This window comes from Felis catus, chromosome A2 (genome assembly GCF_018350175.1).
Source record: "Felis catus isolate Fca126 chromosome A2, F.catus_Fca126_mat1.0, whole genome shotgun sequence".
Lineage (NCBI taxonomy): Eukaryota > Metazoa > Chordata > Mammalia > Carnivora > Felidae > Felis > Felis catus.
The window spans coordinates 60457408-60478472 of NC_058369.1; the positions used below are offsets into that span (position 1 = coordinate 60457408).

The 21065-nt window shown below is 50.0% G+C and overlaps 1 protein-coding gene across 1 annotated transcript in view; it reads left to right on the forward strand.

Annotated features, from left to right (window-relative positions):
- Window positions 1-21065, forward strand: part of LOC101081454 (solute carrier family 41 member 3) — an 837990-nt gene that overhangs the window by 393746 nt on the left and 423179 nt on the right. The window lies entirely within an intron of this gene.

Consider the following 21065-nt stretch of genomic DNA (forward strand, 5'->3'; position numbering starts at 1 on the left):
TTTTTGCCAGAAACCTTCTCATGCTCACAGAGCCAGAACATGAGTGGAACCAGACAAAAGTCCAAAATGAATGGAAACACAAGGGCAAGTGGATGCTAGATATTTAATAAGATTTAGTTCTATGCTATATTATTTCAGCAAAAGACAAATCTGCATGCTAAACACAAAGATATATATATCTTTGTCAAACATATATATCTACGTAGATATATCTATCTACATAGATATATCTATATATATCTATATATATATCTATATATCTATATAGATCTATCTCTATCTATATCTATATCTATATATCTATATCTATATCTAATCATCTATCTATCTATATCTATATACTATAGGTTTACAGACACCCTGATTTTCAGCAGGTGTCTTGCCCTATATCTGGGTTGGGTACTGCCTGCACACCTCTTTACCCACCTAGGCTTCTGGGGGCCAGCCATCCTCTGGCACCTCCTGCACTCCCCAAGGAAAGAGGGTTCATGTCTACTGGTAGCCAATAATCCTGCCCTAAACTTTCCAGATGATGCTCCAGCTCCCCAGACCTGGGAATTCTGAATGGCTCTAAGCCCACTGCTAGGATATATACTCAGATCAGTGACCCAGAGAATGAACCAGTTGTGGAGCATGCCCTGTGTCTTTATACAAGAGTCCAAGAATTCTACATTTGAACTGGCTTCCCAGGTTGCTATGGAAGTACATTGTCAAGGCCAGAAAACAGAATAGACTCTATTTTACAGCTATGTTTTATTTGCATATGTATTTAAACATATGGTTTGTGGGGCTCACAATTGTGTGTGTGTTTTTTTAACTTTTATTTACTTTTATTTTTGAGAGACAGAGCATGGGCAGGAGAGGGGCAGAGAGAGAGGGAGACACAGAATGTGAAGCAGGCTCCAGGCTCTGAGGTGTCAGCACGGAGCCCAATGCGGGGCTTAAACCCAGGAACCTGAGCCGAAGTCGGACGCTTAACTGACTGAGCCACCCAGGTGCCCCTGTGGGCCTCCATTTGTAATCTTGCCCTGGGTTCTGTAAATTTTGAGGTGGGTTTATCTCGTGTCAATATACTTATAAGAAACATTTTACTTTCTACTTACCTCTAATGCAGGAAAAATAAACCATCAAAAGCATGAGGATAAATGGCAACTATCAGTTGACTTGAATAGTAAAGAAACCATAGCGAGAATATAGCACTCTTGCAAAGGGGGCAGCCCCAGCTAAGTTCCAAAGGACAATTGCAATGCTCGGACACAGGACCCATTCTTCAGGGCCTTGGTAAGTGGCAGGCAGTGTGCACCAAATCCTGCAAACTAGCTCGTGCCCCATTCTCTTCCCCTCACTAATGGGCATCTAGAAGTGCCCAGAGTGCTGCCTTGGGAGTCCACAGGCCTGGCTGAACTTTTGTCAGTGAATAGCTTTACAAAGAGATACTATACCAAAACTGTAGTCCTGGGATGGAAATTTAAGATATATAGACACAAAATACATTTGTAAATGATAAAATGTTAGTGGATTTTATGGACTGAGTTGTGTTGTTCCCCACCCGAATTTGTATATTAAAGTCCTAATGCGCAATGTGATTGTACTTGAGGATAATATCTATAAGGATGCAATAAAGGTTAAATGAGGGGCACCTGGATGGCTCAGTTGGTTAAGCATCTGACTTCAGCTCAGGTCATGATCTCACGATCTGTGATTTTGAGCCTCGTTTTGGGCTCTGTGCTGACAGCTCAGAGCCTGGAGCCTGCTTCAGATTCTGTGTCTCCCTCTCTCTCTGCCCCTCTCTTGCTCAAACTCTGTCTCTCTCATTCTCAAAAATGAATAAATGTGTAAAAAATTTTATAAAATGGTTAAATGAGGTCTTATGGGGTGGGACCCTGACCCTATAGGACTGGAATGCTCACAACTGGGGGGAAGAGAATCAAGAGTGCTCTCTTTTCATCTCTCATCTCTCTCTCTCCCTGCTTGTACCCACAGAAAACAGGCCATGTGAGGACCCAGTGTAAAGGCACCAGAAACCAACTGTGCTGGCACCTTTAGCTTGGACTTCCAAGCTCCAGGACTCTGAGAAATAAATGTCTGTTGTTTAAACCACCTGGTCTGGAGTACTTTGTTGTGGCTGTCCCAGCTGACTAATGCAAGGGATTAATAATTTCATAAGCTTAGGAACACCTGGGTGGCTCAGTCAGTTGAGCGTCCAACTTCAGCTCAGCTCATGATCTCATGATTCGTGAATTTGAGCCTTGCATCAGGATCTGTGCTGACAGCTTGGAGCCTGAAGCCTGCTTTAGATCCTAACTCTCTCTCTCTGCCCCTGCTCTGCTCACTCGCTCTGTCTCTCTCTCTCTCTCTCTCTCTCTCTCTCTCTCAAAAATAAATGAATAATTTTTTAAGTTTAAAAAAATAATTTCAGGGGCGCCTGGGTGGCTCAGTCGGTTAAGCATCCAACTTCAGCCAGGTCACGATCTCGCGGTCTGTGAGTTCGAGCCCCGTGTCGGACTCTGGGCTGATGGCTCAGAGCCTGGAGCCTGCTTCCGATTCTGTGTCTCCCTCTCTGACCCTCCCCCGTTCATGCTCTGTCTCTCTCTGTCTCAAAAATAAATTTAAAAAAAGTTAAAAAAAAATAATTTCACAAGCTGAGCTTAGGAAAGATGTGAACCTCAGTCTTCTCATCTGTAGAGTGGAGTTAATGTTAGTACCTGCCTCAAAAGGTTGAGGGCGACAGGAAGCAATCCATGTAAAGTCCTCACATCTAGTGCCTCACATATAGCAAGGGTTCAATTCATGTTTCCCGCTACTATGTTTACTGTTACCATTAATGTTCTAACAGGACAAATCACAAGCAGGGGGTGATTCTAGGCACATGGATGGACCGTTGTAGCAGGCTTGGGGCACAAGGAGGGCCTTACCCTGCCCACAGCTTTCCTCATGCCTGTTCCAGTTTCCTGCTGTTGCTCTGCCATCATACCGTCCATCCTTCGTTCCCAACCAGTCCTTGTCTTCCCCAAATGGCCTTCAGCCTGGAGGCAGCAGCCCCAGTTCAAATCCTTCCCAGCCCCCTGCTCCACCGCTGCACTGTCCCCCACAGTCTCAGAGGCCCGTATGATGGGCTGGCCAAGCCCTGACTGCCTCACTTCCCAGAGTGGAGGGCCATCGCCCGGCCTCGCAGACTGACCCCACAAAGACATACTATAGATACTACAAATCACTTTGGAGTTTAGGAACCTCACCTTCTTTCCACAATCCCACCAACACCTGTGCTGCCACTCAGCCATCCTTTCAGAGACCACACCTTGCAGCAAGGTCAGCCTCCTACCTGGTCCTGCCCTGCAGTGGTTGCCCTCTGCAATGACTCCCTTAGCCTCTGCTCAGGCTTGTCCTCCCCTGGGAAGTGTCAAGCACATGCCCCTCAGCCTCTTTCCTTGGAATCCCCCAACACCTCTTAACTATGTCATTGTGCTATATTAGGTGGGATATTTTTGCCTCTCAGACTGTGAATTCCCCAAGGGAAGAGACTCTGTCTGTTCATCTCTGAACATCTCTACTAGTACATAGTAGACACTTGCTTTAGGTTGCCCCCACTCCCAGCCCCCAGAAGTGACCTTGAGATGAGGATTCAAGTGCAAGGAGTTTATCTGGGAGATGATCCCTGAAAACGTTGGTGGGAGAGGGAGGAGGTGAAGCAGGGAAAGGAGGGCAGCCAATGAAGTTTCGTTACCAAGCAAGTTACCTCCGTGGGCATCTGGAGCTCAGTCCTGCCTGGAATTCTGGGAGCCTCGGAGATATTGCCCCTGAAGGGTGTACAAATCCTAACTCCCACCTATCTTTACGTGAGGACTACTTCCAGGGGACAATAGTGCCCCGGTCCTTCAGGCCTGATGGACTGTCAGGCAAGGTGGGCCAAGTGGCTCCCACGGCAGAGAAGGCTTTCCTGGGAATTGCTGCGGGCCCACATTAAGAAGTCAGGCAGGTGTGCCCGGGGCTGGAGGTGGAACCTGAGTGGGGCAGTGGCGGGGACATCTGCAGCACTGGAAAGACATTTGCTGATTGCAGAATAAATAAAACGTTGCAATGATAGAGGGCAAAGGGTGCCTGCCAGCCACTTACTCCAGGTGCAGGTTGCCATCTGCAAATCAGTGCTGACCTCTGGATCAAGCCTGTGAGGGGAATATCTCCTACCTTTTATATGGATGAGGAAACTGAGGTCCTAAAGAGTTCCTCCACTTGCTGGAGGTCACAGCCCTGAGAGGCATAGCCAGAATTCAAACTCCATTCCAATTAAATCTAAAGATGACATTTTCCATTCCATCAACCAAGCTGCCTCTATCACACAAGGGAACAAGAGAATGAAGGCATGAACGGATGAGTGCTTTATAAATAGGGGGAGGCTCCGATTCATCTAGTGTTCTGGCTCAAAGATGACTACTGACTGAATTAGCTGCTCTTTGATTTATAATCAAATTTACACAGGAAACTATAAAATTCCAAGTAAGAAATCTGTTGTCTGGTGAGGAAGATATCTTAAAATCAGGGCCTGCCCCTCACCACCCCTGCTTGGCATGCTGAATAATCCAGGGCTGGTTTAGTTGCCCTCCACCCCAGCCTGCCCACCCACACCCAAAGGCCATTCCTGGGCTTCATGCACACATGGAGAAGTGAGCTATTGTTATTGTTGGTCCTGCCAAATCCATGACCCCATGACTCAGTGACAGCAGGGTGAAGCACATGGGCCTCAAGGTGGGACAGGACTGCAGCAGTTCTCTCTGCCCTAGGCCCGGACCACCACCCTTGTGTCGAGAGCTGCCAGGAAGGAAGACAGCGCCACTACTCAAAACCCTCTTGTAATTTGCATAAACATGAACAAAAATATTTATGCTCAGTTAAGCGTTCAACTCTTGATTTTGGCTCAGGTCATCATTTCATGGTTTGTGAGTTCGAGCCCCACGTTGGGCTCTACGCTGACAGCACAGAACCTGCTTGGGAGTCGCTCTCTCTTCCTCTTCCTCTGCCCCTCCCCTGTTCGTGCTCTCACTCCCCCTCTCTCAAAGTAAATTAAAAAACTTAAAAACACTGCTCATGCTATAATGGAAATAGTACCTTGCACTTTACTAGGACTTTCCAACACATGCTTACATCCATGATATCATTGAATCATTGTGACGGACCTGGGGGCAGGCAGAACAGACATTCCCATTCCCATTTTCCAATGAGGAAACTGAGACTTGCCCCTAGAGAGTGTCTGGCAGTGCTGGACTTACAATGTGAGGGATGATCATGCCTCTGTTAGAAAACCTCCCTACAGCAGACCCAGGAGTCTTCTCCACCCCCAAAATGGCTTAACAGCCAGAGACGTTCTTGTCTTTGTTGAGATTCATGCAAGCAGACTTACAGTGCCCCGGTAGGGGCATGGACTCAGGTGTGCCTCAGTGAAGCTGCTGGTTTTCCCTCTGGGTAGGAATGTCACAGCAACTGGGCTCACATCCAGGCCCCTGACAGCCTGGGGACGCAGGAGGGAATAGCCCCACAAAGGAGGATAGAACACGAAGCTGCTGACACCTCAAGGGTTATAGGAACCTCAAAAACAACCCCTGGGCTACTGGGAAGAAGCCTCAGGGCCCCAGAAGGAGGGCTAAGGTCACTGCATCTGCCACTAAAAATAGTCCCACAACTTTTGCTGACCTCACTTGGAAGAGCAGCTGGCAGAGGGGAAAAGACTAGGAGTCAGCAACTCACCAGAAACAAGAGCCTAAGGAAAGCCCGCCTCCTCACCTGTAAGATGCAGACCATTTCCTCCCAAAGGCTCAAGAGGCCTGGACCACTTCCATGCCTGGGGGCTAGCAGTATATTAAAAGGATGAAGAAATGTCAAAACAGGCCTACAAAACTTGTACATTTTACATGTTAACAACACAGAGCACATTGGGGCACCTGGGTAGCCCAGTTGCTTAAGCATCCAACTTTGGCTTACGTCATAATCTCGTGGTTTGTGAGTTCGAGCCCCGTGTTGGGCTGTGTGCTTATAACTCAGAGCCTGGAGCCAGCTTTGGATTCTGTGTATCCTTCTCTCTCTGCCCCTCCCCTACTCATTCTCTCTCTCTCAAAAATAAATAAAGTATTTAAAAAAAACATGGAGCACATTAATGCTTAAAAATATAACTCAGAGTTAAGTCATTGTAGTATTTATTAACAATTCTAAATTGTTGTATAGTATGTAGTTAAAGGGCACAAATTTAAATTTGTATAATGTGCATCTTCTTCTTCTGGATGTGAGTGATATATCTCAGCTCTCTGAGCCCCCTCATTTGCCATTGTCATTAAAAAGTCTATGTTTAGAGAGTCAGTTTGGGAAGTTGTGGAAATTCTGGACATGGATGATAGTCACACAACATGGAAGTGAACTTAATGCCACTGAACTGGATGCTTAAAAGTGGTTGAGATGCAGGGTGCCTGGTGGCTCAGTCGGTTGAGCGACTGACTTCAGCTCAGGTCACGATCTCACGGTTTGTGAGTTCAAGCCCCACATCAGGCTCTGTGCTGATGGCTCAGAGCCTGGAGCCTGCTTCTGATTCTGTCTCTCTCTCTCTCTGCCCCTCCCCCATTCATGCTCTTCTCTGTCTCTGTCTCAGAAATAAACATTAAAAAAAAGTGGTTGAGATGGTAAATTTTATGTTATGTGTATTTTACAATTTTTGTAAGGTCTATGCTTGAAGCCTTCCATGAATGGTGAAGGCCAAATGCACACAGGGTCCCCTAGGTCAGATCCTGATCTGCGGTTCCTGTGAGAAAAATCTGAATTCAGGATAGTGCTCCAGAGGCTGACTGGAACCCCCAACTCTTCCAACACCTACACAGCGAAGCACTCATAATTTACTTAAAACTTTCTTTCCTTTATTTCTCAGCTATATTAAAGTGAAGGTAATATGGTAATTTTATTTAGATGATGTGTATAGAGTGGAAATATGATCTGTTAATCTTGGGGGATATAAAAAGGGTGATATAAAATATTTGTTATAAAAAATGAAGATACTGGAATGAACAGAAATTAGAATCATTGATTTAACTCTTACCCTATCATTTGATATTTTGCTGGCTCTAAAATACATATATAATAGGGTTTTCTTATGAATTATGGTCAGAGGAACACCCATCTATCACTACAGCAGTGAGAATAAAACTGTGTCAACGAACAAACAAACTCTGAAGTGTCAGCAGTTTATAACAACAAAGGTTCCTTTCTTGCTCCTGCCACAGGTCCATTGTAGTCACTGGAGCCTCTGGGCAGGCAGAACAGCATCCTTTCAGATACTGCCGGTCACTACCTCAGATTGGAGAAAGGGTCTCAGTCCAGCCACTAATTGGTCTGGCCCAGAAGTGGCACATTCACTTCCCTCTTGCAATATTGGGCAGAATTAGTCATATGGCTCCACACACACACCCCACCCCAGAAAAGAATGGGGAAGTGCCCTTTTCCCTGTGTCTGGAAGGCAAGGAGAATTGGATTTGGGTGAAGGACACTGATGCCTCCATCAGTCCGAGGGCAGCCAAGAGGTTCTTTTGGAGCCCTTATAACCAAAGGTGCCAACCCATTGCCTGTCCCCACTGCTGCACCCCAGCTAATTCCAGGTCATGCCTTTACTAGAAAAGAGAACTCAGGCACCGAGAAGCTGGCTATGTTCTGCTGTACATGTTTGGCCCCCATGACCAGCATTTCAGGCCTGTGGTTGCCTGACATCTCCCCCACCCACTAAGGTTAGCTCCAGGAGCCACACTTCACCAGCTGGGGTCTGCTGAGGTCTCTGGGCCCAGCCATGATGGGCTGTAGAGGATGCCTGGTTTATGTGCACAGGGCCCTGGGGATAAGGTGGCTGCAGAGAGGATGAGATCAAGGAGCTCGGGGGCATAGCCTTAAGTGGCTGAGATCAGATCCTGGGGATTTGGCACCCACAGCCTCCTGGATGACAATAGCCCTTGCATATTTCCATGGAGGACACCAAGAAGAGGAGGCGGGAAGAGGTGGCAGACAAGGACAAACGGAGCAGGATTGTCCAACATCACACCTGTGCATGTGCATGTGAGCAAGTCCCACCTCTGTGTGCACGGTGTGGTACCAGACTTTGGGGGGTTTTGTTGGGGCTCCTTTAATGAACACCTTTGGGGGTTCCCACAGGTGTGAAGGTTAGAGAGGGGAGAGAAAACGAAAGAGCAACCACTTCCCTGAGGATCCTGAGCTGGGTTCAGGGATGGAGGGTCCAGGAGACAGCTGCTCTCCCACACCTTGTCCCCCTCACCACTACTGGGCCTCAGAGGTATGATCCCCAACTGGAGCCAGTCCTCAACTGCTGGACTCCATAGTGGCAGGATGGGGAGAGAGGCACTCATCCTAAGTCATGCAACAGCCCAGGAAAAGAGGAGTGCCAGACTGGATCTCCACTTCCCCTGACAGGCCAGACAGGTTGTATGTGGCTACCTGCCCGGGTGACATTGTCTCTACACTGTGGATTCACGCTGCCCCATTGGCCTCCACACTTAGCCTCCATGGCTTCCCCTATTTCTGTGGATGAAGCTCTGACCATGGTGGTCAGGACTTGCTCTCTGGCCCCCTGCCAGCCTCCCTAGCCTCCTCTCCTCTGGCTCTCCTGTCCCTGAACTGAGGTCCTTCTCTGCAGCTCCAAGACCAAAGCTGGTCTCTCAGGACCCGCTGTCCCTCTGCCAGGAGCATGCACCCTCAGGTCTTTATCTTGCCTCTTCCAGACACTGGTGTTTCAGAGCAGGTGCCACCTCCTGGGAAAGGCCCACCTTCGTCCCCGCTAAAGTCACCTTTCCATGTCTCTGGCCAGATTACTCTGTCTTGTCTGCTTCCTGCACTGCTCACTTTTTAGCAGGATCTTGCATACTGCCTGAATTATCGCTTGTCCCCTCCCAGTAAGAAGTGAGCACTGGTAGCCGTCTTGTCAACACTATAGCCCTGGCCCCCAGGACTGGGCCCAGCACCAAGGTGCCTTACAGGTGTTGAGGATTAGGTTACCGAGGTCTTTGCCAAAGCTGGACTGCTTGAACCCTCCAAAGGGAGCAGCCACGTCGGTCTTGTTGTATGTGCCTGCCTCCAGTTTGTTGCTAACATACAGGGCCTTGTTGATGTCCCTGGTGAAGATGCCAGAGGCCAGACCAAATTCTGCCACATTGGCCCCAGAGAGCACGGTGTCCATATCACTGCAGGGAAAACCCATGAAGAACTCTGTGAGGAGGGTCATGGGGCCACCTGACACATGGAATGCAGGGAGACCTTCCCTCTCCTCTGAGGGGAGGCCAGGCCCACTCCAAGCTTCCCACATGCAGAACCCTCTGAGGAAATGTGCTGGACCTACAGCAAGTAGGGCACCTGAGAGAAGAGGAAAGAATGACAGGGAGGAGGCAGAGCAGGGTCAGACCATTCTGGTCATCTTGGGTGAGCCCCTCACTTTATAGACAGGGGGATGGGAGTCCAGAGAGGGGGGCAGGCTAGAATCACACTACACATGGAAAGGTGCATCTGTCAGGCCTTCTCAAGGGGCCTTCCCACAAAAACTTCATAGGCTTGAAGACTCACCACAATATTTGCTTGGTAGACAGTAGAAAAGTGTCTCATTCTAACACAGCATGTGAAGATAATTTTGATAATTTTTTGACAGTTGGAAGTACAGTGTATTGAGGATGAGGTGCCATTCTAGAATTTGCTCAGAGGTTCTACTCTGAAAAATAATAGTCAGGAAAAGAGTCTGTGGTAGAGCAATTATGGCCGGTTCCTATTCCTCTCCTGGCCTTGATGACTTGCTGGACCAATAGGAGAGGGGAAAGTGAGGTTCCAGTGTTTCTGAGGCTGACTAATGGTTCTTGAGGAGAGTTACATCTTCCACCTGCCCTCTTTGGGTGAGTGAGGTGCCAAGCAGCAACTGCCATGCCACGGAAAGCCTAAGGAGAGGCCCTGACATGGAGGCAGAGATGGCCAGTCCCATCGAATGCTGACCAAATTGAAGATTCACAAGTGAAATAAGTAATTTGTTATTTCAAGCCACTGGAGTTTGGGATGGTTTCTTACACAGCAGTGGATAATGGGAACAGGACCAGCAGGCTGTGAGAGGCATCAGAGAGATGAAGTGGATGCTCTCAGTTGGAACCGGCCCTCCTGGACCTCCGGGGACTCTGCTAACTTCAGTGGTTGACAAGGACTGGGAAGGCTAGGTTAGGCTTCGTCCTTAGCCCCCACCCCACCTGAATTCTCCTTCTGGCCACACCCGCCACCCACAAAGCTCAAGGGAAGAACCCAGTAAAGCAAGGAAGAGGATCCAGTTCTCAAGAGACATAAGCAGGGCTCCCTATCCATCAGCAAACCGAGAGATGATCATGATGGGCCCAAGGACTCCTCCTTGGCTATGAACATGTGGTTCTCCACATCCATGAAAATGGTTGGCTCGAAGAAGAAACCTAAGGGGCAGACAGGATTCCATGGTGTGTAGGTGGGTGGTCCTCTCCCAGGCCAGGCCTGGGTCCCACCGGCCACCATGCACACATTTCTACTCTGGCACTGCAATTTGTGACACCTTTGTGGTGGAGGCCACATACTGTGGGTGCCTTTCCTGCCCCAGGTGTATGAGTCCATGGGATCCTCACAACCCTTTCAACTAAACACTGATGAGGAAAACAAGGCTAATGCTCCGTGTTGGTCTGTGACAGAACAGCAATTTGGTATCTAGTATAGCCCCTCAGGTGGCTCTCCATCAGTCCCTGTGGAGTAGGTTGAGTAGGGGGAGGTTGGACACGAGTTCTGATGGACAGGATCTCCCAGGACTGCTTCCCATCTCCTTCTAGGCACCTCAGTGTGGGTGCTCATGTCCCAAGCACAGGGGCGAGTGCCTCCTGCTCTCCTGTCAACATACGCCCACCACCTACTCCCATCCGGACTGCTGCCCCTACAGGCCCTGGTTCTAGATGGAACCACCTCTGACAGCATAAATGCTTCTTCTATTTCTCCTCTAGGCACAGAGCGCAGGGGCCCTGAGACCCTACTGGACTGAGATTTCATTTAGCCTAAGGGAAAATTGAGAGACATGAAATTTTCTCTTTCTGATTTTTAGAAAAACAAAAAGAAATTAACTTTAAAAGTAACTTAAATAAAATATTCCATACTTTTCATACATTTGTAAATTATATTTTAACATTAATTACAAATCTTAAAACCAAAGTTAGGTATGAGGGGTGGGTGCCAGGGTGGCTCCGTCGGTTAAACGTCTGACTTTGGCTCAGGTCATGATCTCACGGTTCGTGAGTTCGAGGCCCGAGTCAGGCTCTGTGCTGACAGCTCAGAGCCTGGAGCCTACTTCAGATTCTGTCTCCCTCTCTGTCTCTGCCCCTCCCCCACTTGCACTGTCTCTCTCCCTCCCTCTCTCTCTCTTTCAAAAATAAATAAACATTAAAAGAGAGTTAGGTATGAACACATTTTGGCTCATGTGGTGTGGCCTGTATTCACTCCATCTGCAAACGAACTGTTGCCCATCAGGTGCTGGAGGCTCTGGGCTGGCCAGGCTCTGTCCCTTTCCTGTTCCTTCATACTCTTCTCTGCCCTTCTGGGCCCCATGAGGGGGACTGTATGCCCATGCTCCCTCATCTTCTGGCTTCCAGTACAGTTTTTACCTCATAGTTCTGCCCCTCACCAGATTCCAGGAATTCTATGCCCTCCTCTTGGCCCTCAGGCCAGGGGATGGTGATGGTGGCTCCCCATTGTTCCTGGTTTCGAGGTAATGCACTCCGTCCCCTCACTGCTCTGCAAACCATGCCTTCAGTTCACTCTTTCCAATCAGCCTCTGAACTCTGGCATCATGGAGCCCCTAGTCCGCAGGGGGGCAGGGAAGGGAGTGAGTAAGCAGAGTGGCAGTCAGTGTCTATAAAATTGCCACTGTAGGAGATTCCAGGGAGCAGCTGTGACACAGGAGCACATATGGTCTGGGTCTGGCTGTTATTTGAGCTGGTTGATGAATTCACCAGTTGGGGAAATGGGAGCTGGTTGCTCATCAGAGGAGCAGAAACTGCACAGGGAGCAAGAAAAGGTGAGATGTATTCAGAGAGAATAAAAAATGGCTGGAGCATGTGTCATGGGCGAGCAAGTTAGAAATAGATCATGGAAGACCCTGGGTGGAAGTGAGGAATTTGAGCTCGTCACCACAGGGGGATGGGTCCCTGTAGAAATTGCCCCAATGTTGGGGAAGATATAAGCAGACTTCCGACAGCTACATGAGTAAAGGGTTAGCATGGTATAAGAGGTCCCTCAGGAAGCAGATGTGATGGTCCAGTTAGGAAAAGCTGTGGAGAGTCAGCAGGATGGTAGCAGGGATGCAGGGCAGGCAAGAAAGATTTTTAATTTAAGAGAATCAGGCAGTTAATTTAGAGTAGTGGGTCAAGAAAAGAGAGGAGTCTGAAATTCATTGTTTCCTTCCCTCCTTCATTCCATCAAATTAACTCAGGTTTCATGTGAGTCCCAGCACTGGCATGAAGGACCTAATGGTGTACATAGAAACAGACACAGTGTCTTTCCCCATGTAGTGGGCCATCTAACAAGGAAGCAGTTCAAATAGTCCATGCCACAGCTCCTGCTCCTCTGGCTCCAGTGACTTGATCAAATGGAAGATTCTAGACAGGCAGGTGTATCCCTGGGTCAGGTTGGGGCTGGGGGAACTCAGATGATGTGATGGATTCGGTACCCATTCAGTGTAAAGGGGCTGTGGACATGCAGGTGAAGGTGTCCAGGTGGGCAGGATTTCTGGATGAGGAGGAGACAGGCAGGTGGAGGTGTCCAGGTAGGCAGGATTTCTGAATGAGGAGCAGCCTAGAGACAGATATTTGGGGAGGTGCAAGCCACTTCAGGGGGTGAGATCCTCCAGGGAAAGTGTCTGCCATAAGCAACACTCCAAGCTCAGGAGAGACTTGAGCATACCTCCATTTAAGGGACAGGTGGTGAGGGAGGTTCAGTGAAGAGTGGCCACTGAGAAGTAATGCCAAAGATAGAAAGCCATGAAAGCCAGTGCCATGGAATCCATAGGAAGAGAGAATTTCAAGGATGCACAGAGGTTTATGGCAAATTAAAGTCCACTATGATACACATTAAACCAGCACTGACTGGATTTCAGCTTTGCTGTCTTCACCTTGCCAGCACCACGCCTGGTCTGGCAGGTGTCCAGATAGCCAAGGCCATGGCATCCAGTGTCACAGATGGGCCCTGAGGCCTGGGAGCCTAACCATGGCCTTCACATGCCTCCAATTAGAAGTAGACAGGAAACCAGAGGCCACGCTACTGGCCTTTCAGTTCACCCAAGTGGAGTGCTCTGACTGACCTGGCCGAGGGACTTGACTCCCACCACAGACCAACGTGGCCCCTTCCTCCACGCCACGCTGGCAGTACTCTATTAGCTTCCACAGGTGGGCTTGGTGGGTCTGCGGTCCATGGTTGGTGTCCCGGTCTAAAGGGTTACCGATCTTCATCCTCTTCACCTCTTCTACCTGTGGAAAGTTCTCCCAGTCAGGTCCTGCTCAGGTGCCCAAGTTCCTGGCAATGCTCCAAACCTGACCCACTGACATTTCTGCATTTGGCCACCAGCCACTGGCCCCTGAAGAAATTCCACACACCCTCAGGATGTTCCATATTCTGGTTCCAAACCTGCCTTCCAGGCTGAAACCCAAGATGTATCCTATGTGCAAGGAGACCCGAGCATAGCATCAAATGACCTGGGAAAACGGAGGTGTCCAGGGATATAGGTGAGGGCCGGACGTGGGGTTGGGGGGTGGTGCCAGCAGAGTGTATTTCTACACAAGTCCTACACCCAGCTTCACAGGCTGAGAAGCTGAAAGAACATTTGTCTGGGGACTCCAGAACATGGGATGGGGATGGGGATGGGGCCAGGGAACACCAGTCCTGCTGCAATGCCCCGGTGGTAAGAGTGGAGCAGAGGCGCCTGGGCCTTGAGTCCACCCACTCCTGCTCCCACTTCTGCCTGCTGCAGGGCCCAGCTTCAAGGCCACCTCCTTCCAGGAAGTCTTCCCTGTTGCCTCAGACAACCGAAAAGTAGGTCTAGGCTTTGCCGCCTGGAGATGTGGGTCTGGATCTCCTTAAAGGATGTGCCATATAGTGTCTGATGGATTCTGGGGCTGAGTGCAGAGAGTCAGAAAAGCTCCTGAGTATGGGATGCTGTGCTACGGAAAAGAACTCAGGTGGCATAACCAGTGGGATGTAGACATCAGAACTTCTGGCCTCCAGGCTAGGATCCACCTCTTCCATTTTTCTCTCTCCAGGCTCTTTCCTTGGTTTCCTAAAATCAAACAAGGTCATCTACACCCTCCCTGTGGCTGCATCAAGGTCAGGTCTGACTGGCCATCTCCTCTACCTCTGAGGCGAGGGCTGTCTCACCCCTCCATTCAGGCTCTGCACACACACTCCAGACAGGCCTAATCAGATGCAGCAGACACTCAAGTCCCCAAGGAACACCCTCTGCCCTTTCACCAAGAACCCCTTACTTCTCTGTGCTGAAACGGGTCCCCATCTCCTGCTTTGCTCCCCTTCTCTGCTGTCACTTGGCCACCCTCCAACCTATGTCCCTAGGATTCCAAGAGCAATAGTGCTGAGCGTCCTGGGTGCACTTCTCCCTTGCTGTATTTGGGAACTGAGATGATCCTGAGAGTTATCCTGGAATTCTGACCCCTGCCTCACCCTGTGGGAGTTTCGTGACTCCCCTGCAGTCTCCAGAACGGTTGTGCTCCCCATAACCACATCCGCTCAGTGAGCCGCCCCCTCCATCATGATTCTCCATCCGTGTCCCAGGTTCAGCTATTCCTGTGCTGGGCATGTCACAGCAAAGGACTTGCTCAGCCAGGCTTCCCAGCTCCCAGTGGGTTATACAAGTGGACACCACTGTATGCACTTCCCATCGAGGTGGAGCTGGTTTCCCACTCTTTCAAACCGGGGTGGCCTGTGACTTGCTTTGGCAGGTAGAATGTGGCATGAACAACCTTTGAGAGATCCAAGAGGGCTCTCAACTCCTGCTCTCACTCTTGGGAATCCTGCCGCTGGCCCTGCATGTGCCCAAGCACACACTGTGAGAGGAAGCAACACAACGACAAAGATGAGCCTTCCCAGTGCAGCCACCAGTGCCCCTGTCGGCCACAGATACACGAGCCAACCTCAGGTGAACCTGGGCTGGTGCCCATGGTGCCAACCCGCAGGACTGTAACTCCACAAACAGCATTTACCAAAGCCACTAAGTTTGGGGACTAGCTTATGACATGGAAAACGCTGTTACACTCCCTTCTAGAAGGTCTGCTCCTTTTCTCCCTGTGTTTCATATTTTTACCCATTATGCAAGACCCTCTCCAGGGACACCTGGGTGGCTCCATGGATTAAGCGTCTGACTTTCGATTTTGAATCATGTACTGATCTCACTGTTTGTGGGATCGAGCCCCATTCTGGGCTCTGCCCTGACAGTATACAGCCTGCTTGGGATTCTCTCTCTTTCCCTCTCTGTCTGTGCCTCCGCCACTCAACCACACGTGCTCTCTCTCTCTCTCTCTCTCTAAAAAAAAAAGACCCTCTCCAGAACTCCTTCCGAACACCTGCCGTGCCTTGTCTCAGTCCTGTTCTCTCATTTTTTCCTGCCTTCGTAAATACAGTCCTTTAAACCTGCATGTAGTGGTTGTTGTTCCAGCATCCCCTCTCTTACCCACTGTGATCAGGATGTGGGGAAGGGCTCTTGGCTGAAGCTGAGCCAACCAGAGCCCTGTGGGTCCTGCAATCACTGAATGGGCCAGGGGTGGACCTGGGACCCAACCAGCATCCTCCCCCACAGCCTTTTCTAACAGTCAGTGGGGACAGGGTGACTTCCCCTCTGGTTCTATGCTATCAGCACAATGCCACATCCTCTTTACCTATGGGCACCCATCCTGCAGCAGCCATGAGAAGCAGCTGCTGATGGTCTCAGGTCCTAGGGAGAACTCCTCTAGTCCATGGACATTCAAAGACAACAACTGTTGACAGGGGTTGAAAGCCTGTCCCCTTGACCCCAGGGGTATACTTAAGAGTTGTCCTTCTTGCTCCAGAGCTCCTATGTGTGGGTCAGGCTAGGGTTGGATGTCACTTGAGATCATGTCCTGTCTCTGTCCTTTCCTGGTTCCTCCCACCTCCCAGGCTTGATCTGAGAGCGCACCCTTAGTGAGCCACATACACCTGAATTCCTGGCTCAGGCTTCACTTCTGTGGACCTACCCTAGCACAGACCCTTTTTGGTTATGTCAGTGTGAGCTGCAGGGCTGTTATTTCTTGCTGAAATAATAAAAATCAGTAAAATGATACAGCTTTGCCTGATGGTTTCCTTGCTCAGATGAACAGTGCCTGACTCCGCCTGGCCCAAGCCTGCCTCCCTGCCCCCAACCCCCCGCAGCCCAAGTCTCCCCAATGAAGACTCTGCAGAAGAACTTACCACCTTCTGTACAATGTGGTTGTAGATTGAGTTCTCTACGAAGAGCTGGCCTGCTGCAATGCTGTTCTCGCCTTTGTTGAAGAAGACACAGCTCATCCCCTTCAGAGAATGGATAAGGATGCTGGCTTACAACCTCTCCCAAGGCATCAGCCCCCCCACATCCCATCAGCCTCAGGTACCCCCTTCCTATAGGGTAAGGGAGGAATGTGTATATCCTGACCTTTGATGGGATGGTGGGCCAGGCCCAGCCAGCGCTGGGCATACCAGCTCCACTCATTACTCATTCACCTCAAGAGGGGAGATGAGTCCCATCCCCTGGGGACACTTGTGTCCGCATTGCAGAGAGTGGAGGACAAGAGGGAGTCAGGGAGTGAGCCTGGAGACCCTGTATGAAGGCGTGTTCCCTGGGGTGATACAGGAGGAGTCAGAGCTCACACTCTTGGGGCTGAGCCTGGAGGGTCTGTTAGCTTGGAGCAGGCAGCAGCCCCATGTCTCGGGAGGGACAGGGTGCCAGCTCAGGCCTGAGAGAACTCCTGGCAGGGATCTAGAATAAGTGTCTTCAGAGGGACACTCCTCAAAGGGGCCTGTATTTTTGCCCTGGGGAGCCCTATGTGGTCAGCCAGGGGAGGCGTATGAGACTGACTGCTCTGTGTCAAGCTTGATTCTCATGAAAGCTGGGATTGCACTGACCAATGACATGGCCTGGGTCGCTGGCCCTGCAGCAATGGCCTTAGCACCAGGGCCAAGACCTTTGGGCTGATGAACTGGCCTCCCTCAATTTCCCTATCTGAGGCTGCACTCCCTTTCATGTCCATGCTGGGTGTCACATTGTGCTCCAAGGCACAGTGACGGTTAGATGGAATGGGGCATATTTGGGCACTGGTGGAACATGGCCTTACTGGCTTGCTCCTGAAGGTATGGAGAGGGGGGACTGAGGCATAACAATGACAGTGACAATACAAACATAAGAACAACTGACACACAGCACCTGCCACATCTTCTAAGCCTTTCGGACTTAATAGCTTGTTGAATCCCTATAACAACCATAGGTGTATTCTCCCCATCATACAGGTGAGAACATGAGGCCCAGAAAGGTTAAGTAACTTGCCTGAGGCTGCCCAGTGAGTCAGTGGTGGAGCTGGACAAACAGACACAGCAAAAAGGAGAGGTTTTCATGCTGATATCAGAACAGAACATAACATTTCCTATTCTGTGAAGCTGATCTTGGTAATTCTGACAGTCACAAAACTTCTTGGGAAGTGTTTTTTTTCTGGAAGACATATGTCATTCTTTGTCCCCTAGGCTCCTTCCTGCCAGTCTAGGCCAAATGTGTGAGTTTGACTGTGGAATCAGAGATGGGCACCCCACGTCCACCTGCAGGTGGTCCTCACTATCTGCACAGCCTTGCTGAGGTCACAGTCAGCAAGGATGATGGGGGGTGACTTCCTGCCCAGCTCCAGGGAGACCTTTTTCATGTTACTCAGGGCGCAGCTGAAAGGGACAGAGGTTGGTAGGACTGGGTCCCTGGGAGATGGGGACACAGGAGCTCCAGATGGAGGGGCCAAGGGAAGCTCCAAAGCATGCTGTACTCAAAAAGCAAACAGAGGGCCAGAGGGGGCTTCTCCCCACCCCCATGCTCATCAGCTCTCCCTTCCCTTTCTACACCGCTGCCTTCTTCCTCCTCCACACCCAGGCTCACGCCCATCACAGGGCCTTTGCTTTCAGCCCCTTGGGATCGTTCCTGCTTCACATATCCTTGAAGCTCCTTCTTCACTTCCTTCTGGCCTCTGTTCCAATGTTCTCTTGCTGGGGTGCCTGCCCTGACTGCTCCCTATAAATTGCATGCTCCTGAGCTCCGCGTCTGATGTGTTTTGCTGTGCAGTGTATTTGTGTCTGACCCTGCCCATAAAGCATAAGCCCCACTGGGGTGGACAGGCATTTGTCTGGTCATGCAGCTGTGTTTATCCAATAAATAAACCAAACACAGGACCTGTTGGGGTGGCTGCAGTGCCACAAGGCCTTTGGCCTCTTGGATTTTTAGTGACAGGTGCAAACAGAGAGAAGTTGTGGGTCCTGTGCATGTTGCATCAGTGGGCACAAAGTGGACTTATTGATAGTGTCCGCAAAGGGACACTCACAGGAGTGGGCCAGTGAAACACAGGCATGGCACAGGGTGGGAGTGGGGAGGGGTTCTCCTTGCTCAGGACTTACCTGGGAAGAAGGCTCCCATCTCAGGAGCCAGCATCAGGGGTCTTGGAAAGTCCCCAGAAGATGGCGGCCCCAGAGCCACAAGACACCCATCCAAGACCTCCTGCCCTGGAGTCCTCAGAGCTGACATTTACTGAGCCCTCACTTACCGTAGCACATACGTGCTCACATAGAACTATCACCTACACAGCACTGGGAAGACCAGCTAGCTATTGAATAAGGACAAGTAAATCAGCTGCTGTGACTACTTGCAGTAAGCTCTGGCCCCATTCCCTCATCCATCCATCTGCACCCCATCCATCAGTCCTGCACCACCACCAGCCTCCCTTTCTTCAATGCTGAGGCTTGCTCTGCTGCACTCAAAAAGCATCAGAGTAGCTCTGCCTGGCCCCATTCACAGGCTCTGATGTCAGCCTCCACTGACTCTAAAGATACACTCTACCAGCCACACTGGCTGTGGCTCCTGGCCCAGAAAAGATACCATGTAAAGCTGTTGTGATCAGCACAAACATGGTGCCTACTCAAGGAAAGCGCCAGGGCCCAGGATGCATCCTGGCCCCCAGAGGGCTTGTGTGGGGCCAAGAGGTGAGAACCCCATCTTTCAGGGCATAGAGAGGCCCCCTGGAGAGCAGAGTCAGGGGCTGCAGAAGTGTCTCAGGGAAAAAGAACACTGCTCTGCACTGGGGGCTACAATAAGGTGATGTTCTAACACAAGAGAACCTTTCTCCCTATGGAATTGTCATGTTGTAGCTGGACTGCTCTGGTGTAGAGAAATAGGTCCTAAAGATGCAGTGATGAGAGAATTGGAAAGCAGGGGGCTAAGACTCTCCAGGAGCCCAAGCATCAGTCCCCTGGCTCAAGCCTCTTTTATTTTTGCAAATTATCTGATAACAGCAAGCACATACAACATAGTATTTGGCATCTTGACAGGTCATGCACTTGCAGTGTATTCCATACTGGGTCATGAGTACATCTGGCACCAGACAAAACATTCTTATCCCCAGGCCTGGAGCCTGTATGATGTCCTTCTGGACAGAACGAGCAGTCCCAGCAGCCTTCCATCCTGGGAATGAAACTGCTTTCAGTTTCTTGCTGCTCTGTCCCTTTCCTTCAGGACATTCTTACGGTGCCCCTGGCTTCTTGTTCTCCAACACACTGGGAGGTCTCACTCACGAGTCTTACAGCACAGGCAGTGGTGGGTGGTCTCGTGACCTCAGAGAAAGGCGTCACTATGTCCAACAGAAGCTCCAGCTCCTCTCTATTTGTACCTCTCACTCAAGTACACATGCCTGAAACCCATCCCCAGAATTCAGTTTCAGTGTGGTGGTGCTCAGGCACCCAGGGTTTGTCTTGGGACAGGCAGGGGTACAAGGTACCTTGCTGCAGTACAGCCCTGTCTGTAGCCCTAAGCTTGTTGGCTGCACAAACCAGCACCATGGAGCATGAAAACTACTTTCACTCAACTGGTGGAGAAACTGAGGCCTGGAAGGGTCAGAGCTCGGCCCCGGTCATATCATGAATTTGTAACAGAGCCAGAAATAGAACCCCAGCTGATGTGAGGCAAATACCAGGAATAAGAGACGAAATGATGCTCTAGAACAGGGCTGTCCAACAGAATAGAGCAAAAGCCTCAAATACCAGCCACAAATGTAACCGCATTTTTTTTCACTACCACTAAAAAAACTAAAGTAACTTCCTTTTAGTTTTAAAAGAAAAACTAAAAAGAAACCAATGAAATTAATTCTAATGTATTTAATTTAGTACAATTCATAAAAATAAATTTAAACCTGTCATCAATATAAAGTTATTAATGAGCTATTTGTGCACTAAGTTTTCAAAATCCAGTGGGCCATTCACACTTGAAGCCCATCTCAATTCAGAGCAGCTCTGTCCCAAGTGGCCATGCATGCTCAAGGCCCCAAATTGCACGGAATCTCCAGCAGTCCCGGGTCTAAGTGCACTCCACAGAGCAGCTGCACCGGCCTCACCAGGGGCTGGTCAGAAACTCAGACACCAGACTCGGGCCTGCCTCAAGCTCACACACAGCACTGTCTACTTCTCCACACTGTGACCAGAGATACCTCCAACCACCTACCTTTTCATGATGTGTTTTCCCACCTCCGTGGAACCTGTGAACCCAATTTTCCACACATCAGGATGGTCTGAGAGTCTCTGGCCAACCAGTGGGCCTGCAGGTTGGAGTGAGTGAAGGAGTCATGGCAGCCAGCAAGTGCTGAGGGCGAGGTACAAGCTCTGCTACCCCTCACATGTACCTCTTTAGGCCAGGCCTCTGGGCTGTGCACCCCCAGTACTTAGTGCCCTCTGTGCCCAGGGCTTACTTACTCCCTGGTATGGGCAGA